Here is a 25455-nt window from a genome sequence, read left to right as displayed (position 1 = left end):
ATTAAGCAAAATTGCATTGTCAGGTGCTTTGGAAATGGAGCCTCACAGCTGGCTGCACGTGCCCCAGTGCATGTGCTTGTGTGTGGGTGATGGTTGGCCTTTCTGTAACAAAAACTATTACATCTCTATGCTTGGAATTTTCTCCCAGTTCTCGATACAAATACTGACAGATGTTGCTACCTTTGGTGCAGAGAGATTAATCTTCAGCAAGTTGCACACTTGTAAGCTAAACGAGAACACTGCAGAATCATGGGAATACCAACACTGGGAAAGAGACTTACATAAATTCTCTAAAATGAAGAGCAAACTTTTTGAGTTACTAGAACTGGGAGGGTTTTTGACAGCTGGTTATTGAGTTCCCATGTTGGACAATGTCCTGGAAGACCATCCAGAGATTTGACTTCTGTCAGATGTGGATTTATATCAGCCAATATTTCTGCAGCCTGTGACAAAAGCAAATCCCACACTCTACCCAAATGTGCATTCACATATGTTTTTTCAGTGTTAGGACAAGCTCTTTACACTAGCCTTAACAAAAATTGAATATTTTTATAATGAGTTTAGTCAGGTGTCTCATTCACTTGCCTATTTTAAGGACTCTAAGTGAATTTTTTAGAATAGAGCTATTTTTTAACCTTCATCTCTGACCAAAGACCTTTTGATGCATTCCCAGTCACAAAAGCTTCAACATAGCTCATGGGCTAGAAGGTGGCCTTGTTCAAGTAAAAGGCTGTTCAGATTTATGCCACTAAAACATTTTCATAGACTTCATTATATTTTTTGGCCAAAAAGACAGAGATAAGCCTACTGAATGGTCAGTGAGAAATGTTAAAACATTCCACAGAGAGAACAGATGTGCTTTTTGTTTGCAGTATGGGACTCCAGTGCTCACACTGATTATCATGCCAACAGCTGTGCAATGAAACTCTTATTTTCTCAACATTATGTAAAGATTAAACTCTGGCTTTTGGAAAATTGGACTATTTTAGTAGCTGTTTAACATTAGACCCAAAGCCAACAGTATCATCCCAAGCATTACCTTTGCACAGATAAGGACTCCTGGCTGTAGATCTGAAAGGCAGGAACAGAACAGCAGAGGCTGGACAACAGCTCCAGGGCAGCCCAGCAGTGAGATTAAAACATAAAACTTAATGCAACTCAATGGGCGACAGGATTATCATAGTGAGCAAGTGCAAGCCATTTTAAACAGTGGCCCATCAGAAAAGTATCACTGAAAGGATAAAAAAATGAATTATCTGAATATTAATGACAGTCAGAGAAAAATTCTTACTCAAGCAGCTTTCTATTTTTCAACCGGCTATAAAAGAATGTAGCAAAGGTAGGAGAAAGCCATTATCATTTTGTGCCACTTTTATAGACTTGGCACAAATCAAGACAATCTCTGTGAGGCACCACTACAATTTCACCTATAAAACTGTCTGCTATTTCAAAACACTGGTAGAAGTGTCAGACAAAAGAAAGGACACTTAAAGAACAGAAAATCACCTAAATGGCTAAAAAAATTAAATTATGATGACTATATAGAAGAAGCACATTTATACTTCTGTAGATAATAAAAAGGCCAAGGGGGAACTAAAATTTGATTAACTGCTTTTTGTATCTCAGTGTGTTTCATTTACTATACTGCAGAACCAAATGGAGCTTCTCTGAGTGTTTTCAGATCATTATCAAGGCTGCAAAATACAACCTTCTATCAGAAAAAAACAGTATACTGGTGACTCAGAAAAAAAAATATTTCAAGCAATATATTCAGTAATGAGAAGACAAAAAGCATTTCTAAACATAAACAGTGAAAAGAAGATAAGGTTAATCTTCCACTATTAATTTCACTGCAATCATATTCAAACTAGCAGCTAATAAAACTTTGCAACACTGAATTAGATTCTAGTAGATTATTGGGTTTTCTTTGTGCTTCAGTAATCAAGTACACTAACAAAGTGCAGCTGCTGAGTTCCTATTATACTCTGCCCTTGTTTCAAAAAATTTAGAATTCAGCTTGGGGTTGTGATTATTTATACATTTACCTCTTCACACCTTCCAAATTATTAAAATTTTATTTGGTATATCCAGAGCCCATGCTTTTTTACACTTTAGGAAATTTCCACATCAGCTTGCACATGAGGAGAGAGGGAAAGTAAGTTCAGAAGCTAAATTGGAGCTTTTTTGTGCCATACTAGAAAGGGGTTTCAAGGTCTTCATGGAGTAAAACAAAGGAAGCAGAGTTTTCTTTACTGTTTCTGTTAACAAATACTCACATATATGCAGACTATATTTACTTGACATATACTGCAGAGCCTAGTGGAATAGTGACATAGTGGAATTTGATCATCCAAGCTACTTTTAAAAAGCTCTTCATTTGTTGGGGCTTTTTTCCCCAGAGATCATTTCATCTTCATCCAAAACTTTTCCAGTCCTTGTAAGATTATCATTTAAAATATACTTAGATTAAGTTATTGCTAAAATATCAAATTATCAGATAGTCTTGCACATATTTTTCCTGCCTTGTTAATTTCATGTTCTAGAGTCTAAATATTTAAAATATGAACTCTTCTTCTGTGGTACTGCAATGCTGTACTTTTTGGCACAAGACAAGCAAATAAGTCCCAGTTAACATCACTGTACAAATGTCACATCAAACTTTGTCTTGCACTCTGAACTTAAGGAAAGTTTTAGGTTCCCCAAAATTCAAAAGGAGAAAGTGTATTTTAAAAACCTTCAAAATTAAATACATAAATAAGCAAATATCCCCAGGACTCAAAAATCTTGCTCAAAGTCACCTGCAGACAACTGTACTTGCAATCCTGGTTTATATAAAACCATTTTCAAAGAAAATTTCTGTTTTAAAGGCAAAGGGAGAAAAATCTTTTCTCAAGCAAGAGCAGGAAGTGAATACAAATACCTTATTCCAGGCAGTTGCATGATTTTTCTTTTATGCAGATTTGCAGCACTCACCATATTTCAATCCTCATTTTGTTGTGCTCTCATGGAAAGCCCATCAACCTTAAAAATGCTCAGACAAGAAAACCAGCACAACTGTAGCACTTGATCATTCCCATATCATAATCTCCACATAAACAGAACAGCAAAAATGTAAAAATACACTCAGCTCTTACATTAAAATCTAAGGAAGGTGTTGCCATCTGTACCAACTACAAAGGCAATGCCAGATAAACACCTCAAGGCAGGCAATGTTTTTTCACCTGAAATGCTGAACATTTTCCCACACCAATTCCGAATTAGCTGCAAGTGGTATGACAGCTTCTTCTGCCTTCCACTTCATTCCTTACTGTCTGTCACTCTTGGCTGTTCCTGAAGGGAGGATGCAGAGAAATGTGGATGGATGGAATGTAGGAGAATAGAGATAGTGATGAAGGTAATCTCAAGCTAAGGAGTTACAGCTGCACTAATTACCAAGAATTAGGAACAGGCCTGCTTTTAATAGGCCACAGCTAGGTCCAGTTAGGATGGGTATTGTAAAGGAGTAGGTTAGCTCATTGAGAAGTTAGATGGAGTTTGTTGGCTGTGCTGTGAAGGAGGAGTCAGTGCTGTGAGGAGCTGCCCATAAGAAATCACCAAGAAGGTATGGAGCTTTTGCAATAAGATGACAGCAGAGAAGATAGTGCCAGGCTCCTTTCAGTGGTGCCCAGTATCAGCAGTAGACGGACACACACTGAAACATGGGAAGCTCCCTCTGCACACCAGGGATCATTTTTTCACTGGAAGAGTGCCCAAGCAGTGGCACAGGTCACCCAGGAGGCTGTGGACTCTCCATCCTCAGGGATGTTCAGGAGCTGTTTGGACACAGCCCTGGGCAGCGTGGTCCAGCTGACCCTGCCCGAGCAGGGGCTTGGGCCAGGTGACCTCTTGAGGTTCCTTCCAACACATTCTGAGATTTTGTTTCACTGATCCAAGAAATTCTCCCAATGGCCATGTGCACGTCCTGGTTAATGGCGCAGCAGTATTGAAATTATGAAACTGCAACTGATGAAAGCCATATTAAGAGACCAGAATGAGGAATCAGACCCCTGTACAGCAGCCTCAGCCCATGGGCACCTTATTGTTAGAGCAGATTGGGCTGAGCTGAACTGCAGGAAACACTGATTTATACAGGGCTGTTAGCCTGTCAATAATAGGGTAAAATACATTTGTTCTGAGATGTATGTGTCAAAGGCTATTTCCTCAAAGTATCTAATGAATAAAAGGGTAGGACAGTGCTGTCATTTCAGCTTGGATCAAAACTCACTTTTTATGTACCTTACAGGATTCTTTAGAAATGTAAGCATCAACAATATTTTGTTATCTAATAAATTAGGCATCTTCATTAATTTAAGGGAACAGTGCAGAAATCTGAAAAGAGACAGTACACTCATAGATAGCATAATCTCTTCCAAAAATATATTTTATGCACTGATGGTCACACTGCTACAATGCATGTACAAACTATGTAAAAGACCAAACTATAACCTAAATTTCTTATCTGACATCTAAATCAGATGTAAATTGATCAGAACTATGATATTAATTTTATAAGAAGAGTGACCACAGATTAAATACCACTGCTGAAAAAGTGATTCTGTAAGCAAGCTGCAGCCACAAGAAAAGGCTGATATTATAATGCACCCAGAGTGCTTCTCATTTACACACCTGAATTATAAGGAAATGTTCTGCATTTCCCCTTGGGGAGGAGGTGAAATATGCTCCACTGAGCTGGAAACTCATTGCTCTTGATTTTTCTGCCTCAGGTTGACTTAGATATTCCCCCTGTAAATCTGGCAGACTCATAGTGGGAAATTCCAAATATATAATACTCACATTTGTCCATGTCATGTCAAAGTCATGCACGGTTTTATCATGAGTGTATATGTACACACAGAGATTTTTACACACTCACACACTCTCCAGTAACATTTCATTCTGCCTTCTTCACTGTTTCCCTACAAAGAGGCTCAGCAAGGGCCAGGGACTGCAGCATGCCCAGGTTTCAGGAACCACTCCAGAGCCCCAGACACGGAGTTCAGCCTGAGCAGAGGGAGGGGAGCAGCTCCTCACTGCACCTGCCTGCCCCTGCTGAGCCCAGCAGGACCTGTCCTATCACCCCACCCTGCCCCTTCCACCACAGCTGTCCCAGCTGCTTCTCCACCAATGTTACTTTGCCTTCAGCCTTGGAAAGAGACCAGCTTCTCACTTTTTTGTTCTTGCCTCTCTCTCACACTTTGGTAATGCTGATTGAGGTGCAGACGTGCGCAGCAGATTTTGCTCAGGCCAAGCACCAAAATAGTCCAGGCCTTGTTCCAGGCTGCACCAAAGTCCTAAAATGGTTTGGCCTTGTTCAGCACTTCATCACTTGGCTTTGACGCATATGCCAGACTTCAAAAAGTCACCACTAGTCAGCATCACATGTCCAGACAAACAGATGTAACCTATATTGTCACCAGGACCGTCTGGAAGAAGGACCAAATGGTGCCAAGCCCTCCTTCTACTACTTCAAGACATCCTTTGACTTGTGAACAAAGCTCATCAAAACAGTGCATAACTTCCCTACGCTGGTAAAGCATTTCTCAAGGCAACTGTCACATTGTTAGGACATGATTGTCCTTGTGACTACAGCTTTTATTGCTCCTCGATTGGACTACAGTATTTCTGTACCCAGTAACAAGGAAATTTTGTAACGCTCCAAAGGATAAAACCCAGTGAAGGTTCTGTTATACACAATAACCCTTCACTAAGTAAAATCTTGTGCAGAGAGCACAAGATTTTACTGTACTTTTTAAATTAAAAGTACCTCAGAAGAAAATTCATTAAAAGAGTTATCCTTCTCAGTATCTGTTTTACAGATAGGAAATTCTGGCCATATACGTATCTAGGGCCATATACAAATCTAGCATGGTATTGTTACTACTAGGACTAATGAATGTAACCTGCTCTTTTTGTGCAGCTGTAAAATATTTTCTCTAAACCCATTGCCTCTTACTCTAATAACAAAATTACTCTTTTATCCACCTACTGAAAAGGAAAAAAAAAAAAAACATACAAATCTTGCATCTGAAAGCTTAAAAGTTACAGCCTGGCCTTCCCCTATCCAAGGTCCTGCTTTTCTCTTTAAATCACTTTGAATTCTAGACAGTCTGGCTACATTGCCAACACATCCATTCTGCTTTGCATGGCTTGATTGCCAGATTTATTAAAGTCCATATAATTAAGTACAAACCTTTTAGTCTGAAACCCACATGCTGGGAGTGCAGGAGCAAGCATGTCTGAAACTCTTAGAAGTTCACCATTAGTAAAACAAATATATTATTTTAGAACTATAAAACAGTTATACAGAGTAGGCTACATTTAACCTTATGGAGCACAATGGGCCATGAAGTACAAAGCAAAGATCAGTCTTCCATGAAGTTATAAATGAGGCTAAAATGCAGACAGACATACTGACTCCTGGAAGATCCAAATTTAGTCAATTATGAGTCTTGGGTAGACAAGAATAGTAACTCATTTTTCTGCTAGAAGTAGCTAATTACAGATTCAGAACAAAGTTCAGCAAGTTGTGCAATTTCCAAAATACAGACAAATTGAATGACAGGTATCATTTCAATTGTTATACACTTATCAGAGTACCAGGAAGATCATGGAAAGCTGGTGTTGGCACGTGTAGGACTGTTCTAAGTTAATCCTAGGTATACAGTTATTAATAGCATTTTAGCCACCAATGACAGAGTTTGACCAAAAGAGATAATGCTTAAATTAAGGGTTCATTTGGGTTAATCAGTGTTTAATTTGACAGATTTTGTCTGGACCAGAATGGAAACACTAGTTTATCAAACCAGCTTTATAATTTTTTTAATTATTTCTTTCTTCCAACCTTCTAGAAATTTTGGTTTTGTGTTTTTCTTTTTGCATTTCAAGATTTCTCTAGAGAATCTTGCAAAATAAATTATTGTATTAAAAATCCATAAAATTAGTTGCAGCAAGGTGGTGGGTGCTGTCACCACTGTGCTTTTAATGTAATTCATATTTTGCCCCTTTCAGTAGTATTTTTGTGTCAACATTTTAGAACCAAAGAGGTCACCTTGATTCCCTTTTAACAAATTAAAACTGATAAATTCATTTTCAATGGCTTTAAAAATAGTTTGTTGTTTCTGCAATGAACAAAGCAGTCACCTCTCTGTTAAACTTCACAACGTGGGGACTCCCAGCGCTCTGATTTGTCAGGATCTCTCTGCAGAGCCTCTCTGTCTTCAGGGGAATCAGTGGCTCTTCCCAATTTAGTACCCTGAGTATCCCATCCAAGTCATGTATGAGGACCTTGAAGAGCACAGGACTGAGGGTGGAGCCCTGTGGAACCCCACTAGTGGCAGGTCACCAGCCTGCTGTCACCCCTGTCACTGTAACCCTCTCCCCAGCCCATGAGCCAGCTGCTCACCCATCATGGGATGTGTCCAGAAGGATCCTGTGAGAGACAGTATCAGAAGCTTTACCAAAACCCAAAAAGATTACATCAACTGGTTTCCCATGATCAACGAGATGAGTTACCTTGTTAGAAAAGGAAATGAAATTTGTCAAGCAGGACTTCCCCCTCATGAACCTGTTTGCTGTGACAAATGACGGGGCTGTCTTTCAGATGTTTTTCAATAACTCACAGAATGATCATCTCTGTAATTATACCAGGCATCCCAGTGAGATCATCAGGCCTGTAGGCAGGACCATCCCTCTTGCTCTTTTTGAAAATTTGGACATTAGCCAGCTTCTAGTAAACTGGTACCTCTCCAGATTCCTGAGACCTTTTAAAAACCATTGAGGCCTCAGCCAGCTCCTTGAGTACTCTTGGATGAATCCCATCAGATCCCACAGACTTATAGGGATCCAAGTGTTCTTATCAAAACCAAAAGTGAATTGAATGGGGGGCAGAAACAGGTGATAAAATAAGATCTTATTCCATTCTACTCCACTAGAAAACAGCAGATAGAGCTTCACAGAAAACCAAAACAAAGCTTTTGATTTTACCATGAGTATTTTAGGTTTGCTTCCTTCCTCCTCCAACACAAACTGCCCTTAAGCTGAAATCGTGCACAGATTATATTTGTAAATGGATTGTCAGTCATCTACAGAATTCTGTCCAAGGTCACGAATGGCAGAAGCCTGATAATTAATCCCTAAATGTATGTTTTACAGGTGGTCTTCATTTTAAGCAGTGAGGACATCTGCTTGTCCAAAGTGACTCACCCAGCACATTTTTGCAAGCATTTTCTCCCAGACAGCTTTACTGGTTTTATTTGCATTTAACACAATGTTAAGAAACATAAGAATTTTTCTAAATTTGTTAAGCACATTTGAAGGACTATATGTTTCATTAAGATAGCATCCTGAGCCAGCACTGACAAACATCACTCAGCTTCCACAGTAATTTCTGAATCACACACGGCAAGTAGCTAAATGCTGTACTCTAACAACTACTCATGTGCGAGACCACAGCTTGGACACTCAATAAATGTCCTAAGAGAAATCTGAGAGAAGCAGCAAGGAAAATAAATCTTCCAAGCTGTCTTATAATAATGAATCAAAATAATTTCTAGTACCAATGCATTGACTCATGTGAATTGTAGATCTAAAGGCAAAAAGGCTTATTTTACTGATATGCCTGAATCAATAGTTAAACTTGTTCTTTAAAAATCACAAAAACTGTTTGCCCTCCAATTGGTAACAGATAGGGATGTTGTATCTTCTTTTAACTCAGGTGTCTGCTCTAGATCAGTGCTGTGACAAAACTGGCAATGAACTAACATCACACATTGCAAGAAAAATCCTTCAACATTTACAAAAGAAATTTTAAAATTAAGCAAATTCATTCAGCCTCTTCTAAAGCAATTATGCAACACACTATAAATTTGAACAGTACCATCTGGTAGGAAGATGTACACTGCACATGTATCCATTATTCGCACATTTTCACACTGTACCAAGCCTCTGGGGGAATATATTTTACCATGATATTTGAATTGGAAAAACATCATTTAAGGACTTGAATTTGAAAAGAAATGGTTTGCATTTAAATGCAGTTACAGAATTAAAAGTTTAACTCACAATACAAAGTAGAAATAATATGTATATTATCTAATTAAATGGGTCAGGAAGAAAGATATTGACACCACCATTTTGAACATCTAGTTTAAGTGGTTACATTTGCTACACAGACACTGCACCAGGTCTGACTTAGGTTCACTGAATGCCTTCAGCTCTTCAATATCTGTTCAGGGAACATGAATTCTTAATTAAAACACAAGAAAAATAACAAAGGAACTGTAAATATTAGTTAGACCTTAAATTCATTGTACTGAAGCTTACTTTATTTCAAGATCTCTTTCCTTCACAGTGCAGATATGTGAATTGGCAAGTATGAAGCCAGCCTCAGGGATGAAGACTAGAAGAGATTAGAAGCATGCGTGGCAAGGAAAAGAAAGGCTTCCAAGAAGCATGCAAAGATCCTTTCTTCATACAGGGTTTATCAGAAAAATGGCCGGTACTGCCAAGATCAAAACACTGGGGAATTCTGTTTCTTTGGATACAGCCAGGTTCTGGAGAATATCACTGGACAAGCGAGACTTAATCACCACCATGCCCAAATGCATTTGTGCCCAAACACACAGGATCCAGCAAATCTCAGACTGGCTGCAGTATTTACTGAGCTGATTAAGCCATGTTCTATGGCTGCAGTTAAGCATCACTGGTGAGGCTTATAGACAGGAATTAGAACTTTATGTGCACCAGCTGAAGTGATCTAATGCAATAAACTACCTTTAGCAGCAGACCTAATAGAAAGATAAATCCTTTTCCTTAGATCACTCAAATTATCCCCTCATTCTTTTATTATCATAACTCAGAAATAGAAGTGTATTAATGCTTGACTCATGTCTTATTCAAAAGTAGAGAGCAAAGGGCAGAAACAAACAAAATTTCACTTGAAAAATATAGTTTCTATTTGCAGGCAAGATCTAAACTAATTTCTGACGTAGACTTTCATAAGCTCCTTTGCTATAAAGATGAGTCTTTCTTTGTCAGCAACTCTTTTTCCTCAGTCATTGCACAAGTACAGTAGCCCAACACTCTCTTCAAAGGATCATGCTGAAATCTTGCACTGAAAATTCAAACATAAGGAATTGGGTTCAGATGAAAATTACTTGGCTTACTTTCCTGTCTATTTTGACACAGAAGTTGAGAGAAAAAGAAAAGTATTTCAAGGATCTCAATAAAAAATTATATCTGACATATCTAGAGCTATTTCCTATCCAGATAGTTGTCCCCAGAATAATGGAATTAAAGTTAGCTTTAAATGTTTCTTGAGATAATGGACAGGCTTTTCATCCCTGACCATTTTGCCATCATCTAACGTTCAATTAGTACTGCATAATCCTACAAAGAGTTTAAGGAGCAAATCACCAGAACCACCCTGGGTTCCATACATGTAGAAGCCTCAAGATTAGCAGTCTTCAGAGCTTTTTTCCTACATACAATGACAAATTGGACAGGACCAGGTGGCAATTTTGATGGATGTTAAACCAACACTGATATATTTATAAAGTTGCTTGTGTATTTGGTCTACCAGCAACCATTACTTTAATTAAAATTACAATGCATAGCTTGTATTTATGAAAATAGGCCTTGGGCATTCTTGTTGTAGAGTCACAAAATTGAGAAGACTGAGAATGAGTCAGAGAACCTCTACTGACTCTAGCCAATTTCTCTACAGAAGGCTGCTTCACACTTTTTTATAGAGTAAAGAAAGCACTAGGAGAGAGCTCGATCTCATCTGTTCAAGAAAGTGTAAAATACATTCTAGAAGTGTGAGAAGAACCAGTGAGAGAACTGCTGGGGTTTTCTCACTGGGTGCCTTTATTTGAATGTCAGCAACTTTAATCTAGATCACTCATTATATAAGAGGACCCCACAAATTGAGTGATATATTGGAAAAAGACCTTTTCAACCTGGTTTGTGTTGGTCCTCTATTAGTTCTTAAAGCTTGCAAAGCCCACTCAGGACTAACTTGTACAAAAACATGAGTATCAATAAATACCCTTTTAAAATATCACTTAAGGTCACAGTTAAGACATGAAATGTTAGTTACAATGCACATTTTGTTTGTCTAAGCATATTTGGCAGGTAATCTCACAGTACAGTGAGCTTCCTCCATCAGCTCAGGTTTAATTGCTTCCCAGCACACACTCTTTTCCTATTAATGCTTTTTGACAAATTCACTGCACATTAACATTCGTTACTTGCTCTCTCATGCAAAATGGGCCACTATCTCTCAATCCCAGTAAGTTCTCAAAATGAACTAGTTTCTAGCTCAGACAGGTGCAGGTGTGGGCACTGCCACATTTGGGATGCTGCCAGTACAGTTATAGGCTTGCCTAGCCCAGCCCCAGTCAGAGCAGTGAGCAAAGCAGGGTCTCTTCTTTACTGGGGCGCCACTTGACAAAATACTACCTGCTGTTGTTAAATAACAGAAAAACTGGTTTTTTTTATAGACAAGATTGGTTTTGAGCCATGCAAATGGAACCGAAGAGGCTTTGAGGACTGTTACTGCAAAACCCTTCAGTGCTAGGTTTCAATCAGTAAGCTTCCTCTAAGTGTTCCACTGTGCTATTTCTGCAGTCAGATAGCTTTTCCTTTCTCTTGCTGTTTCTTCAGCTCAGGTGAAATTCCTAGAATTAGACATGCTTTCTCTGTCCTACCAGGATTCAGTTCCTGCTTGATCCTAGACAAGGCTTTCAATCTGCCACTCAAGACTTTCTCTCCAGGAAGGCTCCAACTTCCCAGTCAAGAGGACCATACAAAGCAGATTGGCACTGAGAGTGTTCTACAAGTCTACCATTTCTGCCCCCAGCATGGAGTTGATGACCATTTCGTAAATACAAACAGAACTAGTTCCCAATTCACTTTCCTGCACTCCAGTTGAATATTACAGGCCTCTGGCTATTGGTCAAGTCTCTGATATTTAACACAAGAACACTGTGAGAATCTTTTAAGAAACTGTAGGAAAGCTTTGTGAGAGAAGGCTAACTGAAGGGAGGTGATTTCTCCTGCATGACATTGATACTGGCTTGGAGTCTGTAAAACTTGATCTCATGAGAAATTGCACAGTCAGTCCTTTAAAGCTATGCACCCTCTTCACCTGCAATGTAAATTACACATGAAAAGCATAATTATAATAATGGAATATGTATTTGTGGGGTAGATCATTTAAAAACTAGAGTCCCAGACAAGGAAGATAAGTTTCCACTACTTCCAAATTTTCAGCAAAAGCAAAAGTTACCAAGATGTTCTTAAAAATACTTTTCTTGATTTAAACTGTAAAATAAAATCTCAACCTAAGTTGATCCTTCTGGTATCATTAATACTAACTCTTGGACAGTCTTCATTTCACCACATTACTGCAGAAGGCAACTCCTGAGATACCTACAGAGCCTATAGATAATTTTTTATGTTCTCTCAACTGCAAAATAAGCTTATTTATACATATAAAAACATGTTCTAAGGTAACAGATGGGTGATTCTGTGAGAAATATGCACATAAATTTTAGGTTTCATGTGAGCTGTAGATGAAAACAAGCATACTGCCTCCAATTGAAATCTCCCAGCTGTATTGATTTTTCAGAATGGAACATGACTAGAAGTTATTCACAGATGCTCTCCTCCTGCAGCAGCAAGCTGCTCTCCCTCCTCTCATGGGGAAAGGTGCACTGAGGAGAACTACAGATGAGCAGGGGAAAAAAACAACTACTCTAGGCATGAACTGCAGTGGATCTCGCTGAAGAAAAACATTTGCTCAGAAGTCCAGGAATTCTTTTTCTTTAAAAAGCCAAACATTTTTTATCTCTCTTCTCCTTTCTCATCTCATTCCCTTCATCATATATGCACATATAACTCCACTGTGTGGCCTGCCTCAGACACCAGTCCTGTCACAGAGAGCAATGTCTCTACTGGTCTCTACTCCACCCCAAAAAAGTCTCAGTCCCAACCACTGGCAGACATTCCTTCATTTGTTCATTGCCCAATCTCCCAAAAACTTTGCAATGGGGCTTTCTCCTCCCTCTCCCAGTGCTGGTGTCCAGGGAGTGTCTGCAGCTCACACAGAGCATTCCTTGGGCTGGCTTCTACCTCAGCAGAGAGCTGAGGCTGCCCCAGGCAGGCTGTCACACACTCCTAAACAGCTTGTAGAGTAAACCCAATCCAAAATCCCCACGGCTCTTTGAGTTGTCTCCCACCTTCACAAAGTAAAATGTCGTGGCCCCTGCAAGGTTGCCAGGAAGTTTTTAAGCAGGGATTGTGCAACCAAGCATGTGCAGAATGGATACTGGAGAACCAGGTATGTCCCAGGTTGGTAGGATCATGGACAGGAAATCCAGCTTGGATTCATGGTACTTGTGATTTACATTGGCATGGACACATTTGACCTCTTGAGTTTGTTTTTTAATTGTTTGGATCCATGATTTCATCTGGCAAGCATCCCAGTAACAGAGCATTTAGGGATGCTGACTCAGTGAGTTAACCCCTTCTGAACAAAACCCCTGCACTCAGGCATCATTCAGGAGCAATCTTACGGTCAGTGGGATGTCCACACGTAGCCTGCACCCCACAGCAAGCTGTAATATTCTGCAGGAACAGCCTTCATGATCTTAGGACAAAAGAACATTCATCAGCAACAAATTCTGAGCAGAAGCACCTGATACAGTCACGACACGCTGCCAAGGAAGATTTACTTCTTTAGTGAGGCACAAGATTGCAACTGCTGAAATTCTGTCTCCTGGGCACTTGAAGTCTATAGCACCTCCACGAACTCGAAGTTTACTCAACTAGAAAAACTAAAAATAAACCTGACATTCATAGATCCTGAAATCCAATGCACATCCATGCTGACCTACAACAACCAAAGCTGCATTGTCATTTCACAATTCATAGCTTGCCCTATATAAGAGATGCACTTCACTGGTGCTAAATTCTGAAGATAACCAGCAGTCATAATTGTCATCACCATTACAAGTCCTTTTTTTTTCTTATTGCATTCCTTTAAACAGACCAAAATGAAAAACCTTGGCAATTCCTCCCAAGGTTATTCTGCACACTCCCACACAAGAGAATTCCTGGGGGTATGGATCTGATGAAGTAATGAATCACAGAGTTTTAGAAACAACCAGGAGACCTCAAGAGCTGGTATAAACAGATCATCAAGCGTTTCCCTTGCAACTGCACCGTGACAGAGACTGAGCTCCTGCCCCAACACACACCCCAGGGCTGCTACCTTTGGGATTCCAACATAAAAAACTGGTGCTGTGCCCAGTACAGGAGTACAGGTCCCACACCTGGAGGCTTTCATTCTGGTTTTATTTAAGCTCATAGATGAGACCCACATACTGGATCAACTGCACAGAGCCAACATCCCATGGCTCTAAAGCATCCTGAGCAGCTATAGCTGTAGTAGGAACAACTTCACAGAGACAGACTGATTCAGATGCTCCTGCTGGAGGATACTTTTGTTTTTCCATGAGACAAGCAGTTCTGACAGTCCCTGAAGTCTGCAGCTGGAAGCCTCACACAGGCAGCAAATGATGCTGCAGCAGAGAAATGATGGCTACTAAGTCATCATCTTTAGAAGCAGGAGCCACAGGCACAGCACTCCTCTGACACGTTCACACACCATGAGCAGTCTGCAGAAGAATTAGCTCCAAATGGGTCCTCAGAGTAACAAACCAGGGGATTCTTATTGCTCACCTTCAGCACAGAAAAGGAGGCAAAACATCCCCTTGCAAAGGGAACTCTTTTGCATCATTCATCTCCTTCAAAATATTGAAGCCAAGTCCCAGATCTCAATTTTTGTAAAATGTTTTATGGTTAGCATCACACCTACCAACAGAAATAGTTTAAGCAGATGTAAAATGATATTACACATCTTCCTGAATATTCAGAAGATCAGAAAATCAAAATTTCTCATCTCAGAGGGATCATTAGGAAGTGCAGGTCTCACTTCTAAATTGTAACTTCCATCCACTATGGATCATTCCAGCATATACACCCAACTATTATGTTTATCCCACAGCTTAAGTCATATCCCAAATGACTACTGGAGCCCTCAGTTTCACTTGTTATCTCTTCAGTAGTGTAGTTATGTATGACCATTAATTAGAGCATAAAGGAAACCAAAGATATTAAAAACATCAAATAAATGGGATTTATTCTTACAAAACCAGTTTATATGAGGTAAGGCATTAAGTTTTGACATTAAGTGTAAAGTAACATCCATTTTCAATTTTAAAATCCCTCTTTTAAAATAAACCTATAACTGATCCACAATGTTTAGTTGTTCTTGGTATTCTTCTTCCACATCCTCAATTTCCATTTCCATTTTTAAGTATAGAGAATGTACATTAAACATGACAAAGGAAAGATGCTTTTAAAATCAACAGTGCCTCATCTGAACTAAAAGCATCAGTTATTTTTTGCAGAAATCCACTCCCTCCACTTGAAAGCAAACATTAGCACATCTTGATACACTATCCAATACCTTGAAGGTCTGAAAAGGAACTCACATATTTTATAAAAGCCAGCCTTGACTGCACATAGCCTCTTTGCTTTATACCAGCATTTAACCAAATTTGCAAACAGATAACAGTGGAGAAAGCAGGCTGGATAGCACACAACACAGCTAGGAAAATTTATAGCGTGGACTAGCGGAAAAACTAAAGAAAAACTAAAAATAAAAATTAAAAAAAAAAAACTAAAGAAAAACTAAAACTACTTTTACTTAAGTTCTCAATTCACTTTAAAAATTAAGCCCTACACCTGCCACAGAACAGTCTCACTAAGTCTGGCTAATCTTCAGGGTAACTGCATATGACAAAAGGAAGATTCATTTACATATCTTAACACACACAAAAAAATAAACAGCCCGGAGAAATTGTGGCATATACCACAGACACATTGTTCCAGAATAGCCTCCTGAAATAAAAAAAGAAAATTCTAAATTCTTAAGAAGCAGGATTCAGGAAAAGCTACAACCAAAGTTTTACTTTCTGATGCTTGCGTGCCTTCCCTCTACTCCCGTTATGTAAAACGCTTGAGCACAACACGCTTAAAGCAATCTCGCCCTGTAATCTCCAGCAGAGAGCTAAAGGATGCAGGAGCTTTTTCACAAAATCTGTCTTCAAGCCATCAGCTAAATATTCCACAATCCACGGGTAACTGCCTGGAATGAAACAGCATGTTCTATTCTGGATTTGGGACCTTGCAGCTTTAACCAGTTATTTACATCGCCATGAAGATCAGCTTGAATTTTGGAGATGTTGCTGCAGGAGATCTCCACCAGCAAGAGCTGTCACTGGAGTCCTGGGAGGAGGGAGCAGGAGGGTAAAATGATGGGTAAAATGGGAGTCAATTGGAGGAGACCCCTTGCCCAAATAACCTCTCCAGGTGCAGCCTTATGGTGTAACTGGGAGGTAGAGCACTACCAGAACCTACAGCAAAACTTAGCACTGGAGTCCGAGATGAAGACGGACTCTAACCATGAGGGAATAAAACTGGAATTTTCCCCACTTTGATGTGCCTTGGCAGAGGAATCCAGTGCAGTACAGAGCCCTGAGGCTCTCCATTTTGCAGGGAAAATGAAAACATTTCTAATGCTGCAACAAGAAATGCAGAAGTATTTTAAGGAAAGTCACTATAACATAAAAAGAAAATAATAATCCACCACTTTCATACCCTGTTCTATACATCTTATCTAAAAAGCTATCTCCTATACACAAAATAAGAGAAGGACGGACTCTCACATTATGTTTCACAAGTTCAATTAGGAATATAATAATCCTCACGTTTTTTTGTTACATATTTTAAATAATTAAGCAAGGAAAGTTCCAGATACCCATCCGCAGTATAAAGCAGCAGCTTGTGCCCTCAAGGCAAGCTCCATGTAGACCAGCCCTGCCTGTGTTCTCTGATAAAAGAAGGCAATCACTCTGAAGGAACTGTCACCATTAATGTCACTGTAACGAGTGCTTTTGACATCTCACCAACTTGAATTGCCAGAAATAAAAGTTAGAGAAAGCAAATTTCACTCTGCTTGCAGAAGAACACTTCATTATGAAACCTTTGAAACAAAATTTCCACTGGCCAGGTGCTGTAATGTTCCTGGTCACTTCTTCTCAAGGAAGCATCAAGTACCTGTTTCTGTGTCATTGGTTCCATTCCCTACAGTGAGCTGTGGAGGTGCAAGTGACAATTGTCCACTTATACAAAGCAAATGAACCATCCTGTCACTGTGCTCCTGTGCAACAGAGACAAACGGAGTTTCAAATCTCCTTCTAAAACTTATTTTTAATAAATAGTTCAATTCTAGAATTCTTCCCAAAATTTATCCACATCTCAGCTGCCTTCCCTAGCCACATACCTTGTTACAAACATCAAACACTGAAATATCTGAAGTTCTGCCTCATCTCACAGTCTGTAACACATCTCATTGTCAAGCCCCTTGCCTGTCAGTGTGCAAGCTATAAATCCAAAAACCTTGGGACAAGCATTACGTGTCACCTGCGCTGGCTGGCTTGGAACTGGCTGTCCAGGATGTCCCAAGGCTGGGTAGAAGGTTCTCACCCTCTATTTATACTTTGACTGACAGTCATGCCTAGAGGGAATCCTTTCCACTAAGCCTAATTGTTTTACTGAAATGCTGCCAGACACCTCCATCACACCCCTGATGTGCCAGGAGGAATTATAGCTTTTATTTGCACTTTCTTGAAAATAGCTCAGCAGTGCATGCCAAGATGGGGATCCTGACATTATTCACAATTTGGAAGAGGCAAGCTATCAGTTATCTTTAAACAAGGCACTGTTCTGCTTTCTTTTATGAAAGAAATTATTCTATATTCCAAGACAGGGACAGTTAACTGTGGCTACCACTTCAAAGGCATCCCAGACAAGAACAATCTTTTGTAAAGACCTAAATTTCCTGCCACAAGTACACAAACAGGAATGATATCAGTTGAGATCCCTGTTTAAAAACTTCTTTGGTAAGTAGTTGTTGATTATTCTTTTATGTAGACATTGTCTATTTTCACCTTTTAGCATGAATCAGAAGAAAATATCCTTAAAATGGGAAGTGCTGCTTAGGTTGCAGTGCATTTGCACATACCATTCAGCTACATTAAATAATGATTTTTATAGCATGAACTATAAAAAAGATATTTCTCTTAGCAATTATAACACCATTCATGTGATAACCAGAAAATGCATTTATGCATATAAGTGTCAGTGCATTTGCCCCCTCTACAGCAGTACCTCACATATCTATTTTTCCCCCATAACCAAATATTTTCCCATAGTCTCATTAATGCTGCCATTTTAACTCTGATGTTATTAATGTTATTTATCATTAATATTTATCATTGTTTAAGGGGAAAAAATAATACATACAATAAAAAGAGGCAACAAGATACATATTTCTGGGCTAAAACCAACTCGTTCAATAGCACACTACTTGCAGGACTTTGCACACTGGCACACAGCAAAAATTCTCAGTTTTGTCTTTCTTCTACAGACACACTCTGTTAATATTCCCAGATGGAACACAAATTTTGTTTCCTTGAACAGCATGGCCAGCACACAAACAGCTCTGTTTGCTTTTCAATTTCACAAACATCCACTGCTGCCTCAGCCAGCTTGAGCTTGTTAAGCCTCCTTCCCAGGCTGTTTGCTTTGTTTCAGATTTCAAAGCACAGTGACTTTTCTTCACACTGGGTTTTGCCCAGTGGTTGTCCTGTGCTCTGCTCACCCTTCTCAAACTAAAGAACAGAACAAGATCCAGTGATGTGATTGCTGTACACTGGACTGTGTACCAGCATGCAAAATTTTCTGATTGATGTTACTTTGTGTGACACATGATGTTGTAACTTCCCCTAAATAATTTGGTAAATTGGTATTAGGCAAGGAAAATAACCAGAGATCTGGAATGGAATTTATTTCTAGTCTTTCATAGGCCAGTAACACAGAGAGGAATACTTTTACAAATATAAAAGGAATCAATTCTTTAAAAAGAAAAGCATCATTCAAGATTCTAGGTACTTTGTGCTTTACTGAATGGCATGCACGCTTACAATTTAACTTGCAGTGGATTAATGCAACATCCAGGGTTCTTTCACAGAGGAGCATGCAAGCACTTCCTAAACAGCTTACACTCTTCTGTGTCACTTCAGTATGCTTCAGCATATACCTCAGCTCCACTGATCTACCCTAGCAAAGTGTATCCCTGCAGAGAAAATACATTTTTTAGGTTTCTTGTCAATGCACAAGCATTGTGCATGATGAATTAGGCTAAGGAGAAATAAACACTATCTGGTTTATTCTTTTGCCTTTCCCAGCAATCAAAGGGATATCCTCAATGAAAAGCCAATAAAAGTTAAAGGAGAGTATTTCATTACCCACACATAATTTCATAGGTACTTGTTGCCACACTGATAATTCAGACTTGAAAATCAGGTTACTTGAACAGCCAGTAGATTACAAGTCTACTGGGAATAGCTGGTAACAAAATTAATATTCAACCTATTAGGACATTTGTTCTCATTTGGGATTTCCAACTTATTTACCTGATAGACTTTTTGCAGTGGAAGACAGTTCACAGTTCATAACTTCAAACTTCTTCAAGGCAGCTCCCAAAGAAAATGAGATCAGTGGGATTTTAATCAACATGATAACATGCCAGAGGAAAATACAGATTTTCATACCTAGTAGGGTAAATAACAGACTATTCATTGGACTGGGAGAAAATGAGAAAAGTTAGTAAGCACCAGAGTGGGAATATGTTGGGTCATTTATTCTTTTCCCCTCATTCTCTAAAAAGACTAAAATCATGTAATTTACAGAAACTATTTTTCTGCCAGCCTGAGTAATGGCATCCTCTGCTCCATTTTGTCATAACCCTTTAGCTAGTCTCTCCTTCCAAATCTGGGTGTCTGCTAATGTCTGCTGTTTCAACCCTAAAATATTACCAGGATACACAAAAGCTGTGTCTGAGCAGAGAGTACCTGGAATAAGGTAACACTGCAGCACAGTCCAGCCACCCATGTCTGAAATAATGATAAAGCAAAATGTGCTGTAATTCCCAAACCACAGATGAAGTCTGGGAAAGCAGATTGACCATCCTCTGGCCAAAGTCCCAGCCTGAACTTCAGACCTCCTAGTACCTGGAGGAGTACTAGGAGAAGGAGAAGGAACCTGCCCCATATAACCCTTCTCTAGGAGTCACACCTGCAACCTTCCAAATTCCTCCCTGTCACAGAAATGCCTCAATATCATCAGCACCACTTTTTGTATAAATTTATCACTCACAAGCTCATTAATCACTTCTTAAAAAGCAGAAAATAAATACTTCAATAGAAGATGACACCAAAAGAAAGCAACTGACATATCAATTGTTCATATGTGAGCAAGAGCTCTTTACACACATTTATCTGCCTTGTATGGTACTTCAGTCCTTTAAGGACTACAAATTTTCCTGCATATCCATTCAGACAGTTACTGATAAACTTAAAGACTTACATGAGAACAGCCAGCTTTGAAAATCAGGGTCTGATTTTGAGATCATGTTTAACTTGGACTAAAACTATAGCAATTATAAATGCATGGAGGTTTTTTTTAAAAGCACCATTGAAAAGACTGCTCATTTGCTGATTTTCTAGATGTTTCTTAATGTTTTGCTCTCTTTGCAGCATGTTGATCTTCTCTTTGGAAAAAACACAGGGCCAATTCCACAAGTTTTCTGTCCAAAATAGCAGACAAAGCACAGCTGCCATTCCAAGGCATTTCCAATGAAACTGAGGCAGGAGCCAACTCTCACTTTTAAAGCAGAGGCAAGCCAAAGGCAACTCACCTGGCCCTGAGGGCTTCTGTGTGCCAGTCAGACTAGATCAGATGCAGCAAAAGAGCAAAAAAGATGGAAGAGACAACTTAAACTCCAAATACTTTTCCAAATCTCTCCCAGCAAAGTAGGTCTAGGGCTGAGAGACAGTGGCATCACTGGGGAGGGATCAGGGGAATCGAGACAAAACTGACTTGATGAACATAAAGCTGAAAGTAGATGGTAGTCCTCTCAAAATCAAAAATTGAAACCTCAGTCAATAAAAAAACAAGAGGAGAACAGATGCAAACATGGCTTTGTTGGTGGACATGGAAGAAGCACCAGGAGTTTTAGCAACACAATTTTATTTCATCACTCTGTGCATGGTCTCATCAGTAAACCAGTGAAAACAGACTCACTGAATGATGCCTTTGCTAACTCAGAGGTTAGGGCATGTGCTTCAAAAAGAAACTGGTGCCTGGCAAGGAACTCACAAGGCTACACTAACTTTTTCCAGCACCTCATACCTCCTTGTTTAATGAGGTAAGTAGAAGGAAACAGATGTATCCCTTGTACATCAGTCCCACTTTAAAAAAAGGGGGAAAAAAAAAAGCTTCATCCCAAAAACACTCAAAACACTAAAACAAAGTATGCCATTCCAATTTTATTTCTTCTTCTCTCCCAAAAGCACAGCTAGGAGGGCCTTAAACTTTCTGAAGCACTTTAAAAAAAGAAATCTGTATTGGCCTTTTCTTTCTACATGGCAGCATATTTTCATTAATAAGCATATTTTAACAAAATAATTGGCCTCTGAAGGTCCCTGAAAATGAAACAGCTGTAAGAGCTAAAGAGATTAGAATTCCAGTATTGATGAAGTCTGGAAAAAGTGTGAATTGCTTCAGGGAAGAAGCAGGCTTGGTCACTTTGAAACAGAATTTTTATCCAATTTGCTGTTCAACCTTTTTTGGAGGAAAGAATACAAACAGTTCTAAACCTGTGTTGTAGACCATATGTAGGATTCATTAACACATCATTTTAATCTTCCTCTCCAGCCATAGCAAATCAACAGAAAAAATATTTTGCCCACTTCATTAAAGTGTTTTAGGAAGATTATTCTGTTCTTGCAAGAGCATTATTTCAATTCTTTAAACATAGCCACAGAAAATGGCAAGAAAATAATGCAGCATAACTAAGGTTTCACAGTCTTCCTTTCCTAATGTTCTGCTGTATATCATGACCTGAGAGCTCCACTCAGGTACTGAGAATCCATCCTCCCACAGCTTGAATCTGCACTAAAATTATAGATTCTGGAAAGCATTGCTTCTGTAGCCTTTTTTAATAGCTATTCAATAATAAAACCAAATTCTCAGTGATAGTGACACTCATTTCCAATTGCTCAATGAGGCCAGATAAAGTGTGATGTCTCTGAAGAACCCTTCATAGCTGAAGACTCTTCAAGCTCTGTGAACAGACACCTGAAATCATCCTTTCCTCAGGATAGTGGTGAAAAGAAAATATCATTGTACATATAATATAGCAGTTTCTACTCCCTTGACTAGATTACTTACAATAATCACATTATCATCACCTCTTTATACTCACTACATATGTATTAGCCCATGGCTCATTCCCCTGTGTGTCATGGCAATCACTACAAACCCTTTCTCCAGAGCAAAAGCAAAAACAAATAAAAGATTTTAGTCCATGAAACAAAGTTTTAAATGAGAGTCAGAATATTCACCAAGATATTTTTCAGTGTCAAAACCAGCTGGTTGGTCGAGAACTGGATTATTTACAGACAGAAATACCACCATGCAATGGCAACAAACATCCAGCACATGCATGAAAAACCTGTAATGTTTGTGTTTCCAGCTGCAACTGCAACCCAGACTGCCCACAAATTTAGGTTCTATAAAGCACTGCACATCATGTCTGACATGCCGACATCATCACTGCCAGCTTAGGCTGAGACTAAACCACGGAACACACAAGGGATCTGTTATGGATACTGCAACCTTCCAACCACGCAGCTCCAGGGCTGGTAACAGGTTTTCCTTTTCCCTAACACACCAAGATGACAAGCAGCAAACAGCATCATTCTTCCAAGTGGAAAGTACATCTTCATCACATCTCTCTTGAGAATTCTGTTGCTGCCTGAGGCACAAAAGAACAAAATACAAAAAGGCAGAAATACCTGAAGAAAAGTCAAGTTCTTCTGCTTCACATAAAAAGGTAAAGATACTTCTAACTTCTGGGGAAATGTTATGTTCTTTTCTAGGAGATGAGGCTTTAAAAACTTTTAGAACATAGTTCACCATATTCCAACAAGAATCCCAAGGCCAGTCTCTCCAAGGCTGATGAGCAGAGTCCTTGGCTGTCTGATAAGGAGTACATCAGGATCCTACTCCTCCCACTTCACCTTACCTAATCTAACATTTATATAAGCCTGACTGGATTTGGAGGCAGTGTCATTATACTGTTGCATAATTTTTTCAATCTCAAGCTTTCTGTAAATGCAAGGAAGAATGTAGAATTAGAAAGAACATGCTCATCCTTCTTCATTGATCAGTTTCCATCATAACACCAGCCAGCTTCTTGCCATTCCTGAGCTTCTACATTTTCCATCTAAATACCATTCACCACTTTCAATTTCCCACCTAAGTTTCAGTTGTCTGACTCATTTTATGTTGTTTAATCAGTTGTTCTTCTTCCTACATCCAGCCACCATATCCTCCTCCCAGCTCATTTTTACTGGATTAAACAAAACCAACTCACCTCATCTCCTGGAGGTGAGACTTTCATTCCCTGGCCACTGAAGTAACAAATTTCTAAGCTCATTATAGGATCAGGGTTTTTTAGAAGATGGGAGACTAATTGCAGACAGTATTCCAGAAATTTCTCTATTTCTAATAGCTGCACTGATAGAAATTAGTTAAAGGAACATCCTTCCACCTTCTGGCCCAAAAACTTTTTCTGCGTTCAGCCAGTCCCCTGGGTCCTGTTAATACCATTCCTGTTTTACTTAATTATTTTTTCCTAAAATATGTATTTATACAGCAAAAATATGATAAATGTATATATGTTAATACTTCAAACTACAAAATTTATCTAGAATATACTAAACTATAAATTGTGGGGCTGTAAACAGGCAAAGCATGCCTGAGCTGTATTTTTTATCAAAATAGAATGCAATCCAGTGAATTTACCATACTTCTTTTAGCTGTAGTCTTAACCTCAGAAAATTTCCCACCCTGGTCAACAGACATAACTAGTCAAAAACCAGACTAAAAAGCCACAGTGAGCAGCACAGATTTTAATCCTATCCACCCAGTCATGGAGAGAACTGCTAAAATCTGGGTTAATCCTTCCAATCCTTAGTCAGAAATGAAAGTATGTGCAATTGAAATAGTATGCCAGAATTAGATTTGCTTGTGCTAAGGATTTGATTAAGCCAAAAATTAAGATCTGAAATAGCTTCAGTTAAAACCAAAGTAGTGCGTTTCCACTGACAGATATTATAATCCAAAAGAGTCGTTGTACTGAGACCAAACTCATAACTCTTCTCTCCACAGGAAATTAATTTGGGACAAATCCCAGACACACTGATTTTCAGATAGTTTTGTCAAAAAGAAAGGAAAAAAATATGAAAAAAATCAGCTTTTCTCTGAAGTGACGATGACAACCACTGGACTAGAATGTCATGAATAAGGAATGGTCACTAGTGAGGAAGACCACAGAAATAAAGACAATAATTTACATTGACCTTAATATGAAGCAGATTCTCACAAACACTGGCAGTTTTAACTACTTTGTTTGTTACTGCCCTCAAAAACATGACATATACATTAAATATAAAATATGCAACCCATATCTATCTACCTGTATTGGGCAGGGATTGACTTTATTTTCAGAAAACTGAGAGATTACACATGTCAACATAGGAAATTTTAAAAATTAAGAAGGGAGGCTACCACTCTCCCAGGAACCATTTCACTTGAAGCCTCCTCATCATTTGATTAAAGCCTGCACAAATCTAAAATATTACAAATAGTCTTCATTTGCTGCTGCTGCAAGTCTTCAGCCTTGTCTATAGACAATTTACATCAAGGCTGAATTTTATGGTCGTTTTCTTGTTGGAGTTACATGAGAGATCACTTCAAGACCCAAAACACCAGCAATCCCCTTGAGCCTCCAAATGCCACGTCTGTGCACTTGTGTAACACATCACACTGTGCAGTCACCACGGGAGGCAGAAGCAAAGTGGCAGCAAAACTCTCAGTTACAAATATTTAAGGTCTATAGTAAGAGAATAATAGAGGGAAATATTCAGTTGCATTCTCCATGTCAAGATAGCCAGAGGTTTCAAGCAGTTGCATAAGCATATTTCTGTAATCTTTGCTGCTCCCAAGCTGGAAGCTTTTACTCAGGCAAGGCTCTTTGAAGTTACTTTGGGAACTGGCTCTCTGCAGATGGAAAAAACAAATGATTAAACCAGCTCAATAGGGAGCCAAGATTACTGTACATACTTGATTTAAAAAGAAACTAAGGGAAGGAGAATT

At 39.0% G+C, this 25455-nt stretch overlaps 1 protein-coding gene across 4 annotated transcripts in view; it reads right to left on the bottom strand.

Moving 5' to 3' along the window:
- GRIN2A (glutamate ionotropic receptor NMDA type subunit 2A) overlaps positions 1 to 25455 on the bottom strand; it is a 160399-nt gene that overhangs the window by 119074 nt on the left and 15870 nt on the right. The window contains exon 1 of one of the 4 annotated variants that reach the window (XM_039732356.1): positions 3222 to 3327. The exons of the other annotated variants lie outside the window; for them this stretch is intronic. The gene's annotated coding sequence lies outside the window, so the exon portion shown is untranslated. Of the gene's footprint in view, positions 1 to 3221; positions 3328 to 25455 lie in introns of those variants that run through there. 4 annotated transcript variants of the gene reach the window in all.

This window comes from Passer montanus, unplaced genomic scaffold (assembly GCF_014805655.1).
Source record: "Passer montanus isolate IOZ18808 unplaced genomic scaffold, ASM1480565v1 scaffold8, whole genome shotgun sequence".
Lineage (NCBI taxonomy): Eukaryota > Metazoa > Chordata > Aves > Passeriformes > Passeridae > Passer > Passer montanus.
This window is presented reverse-complemented; position numbering and strand designations above follow the sequence as displayed.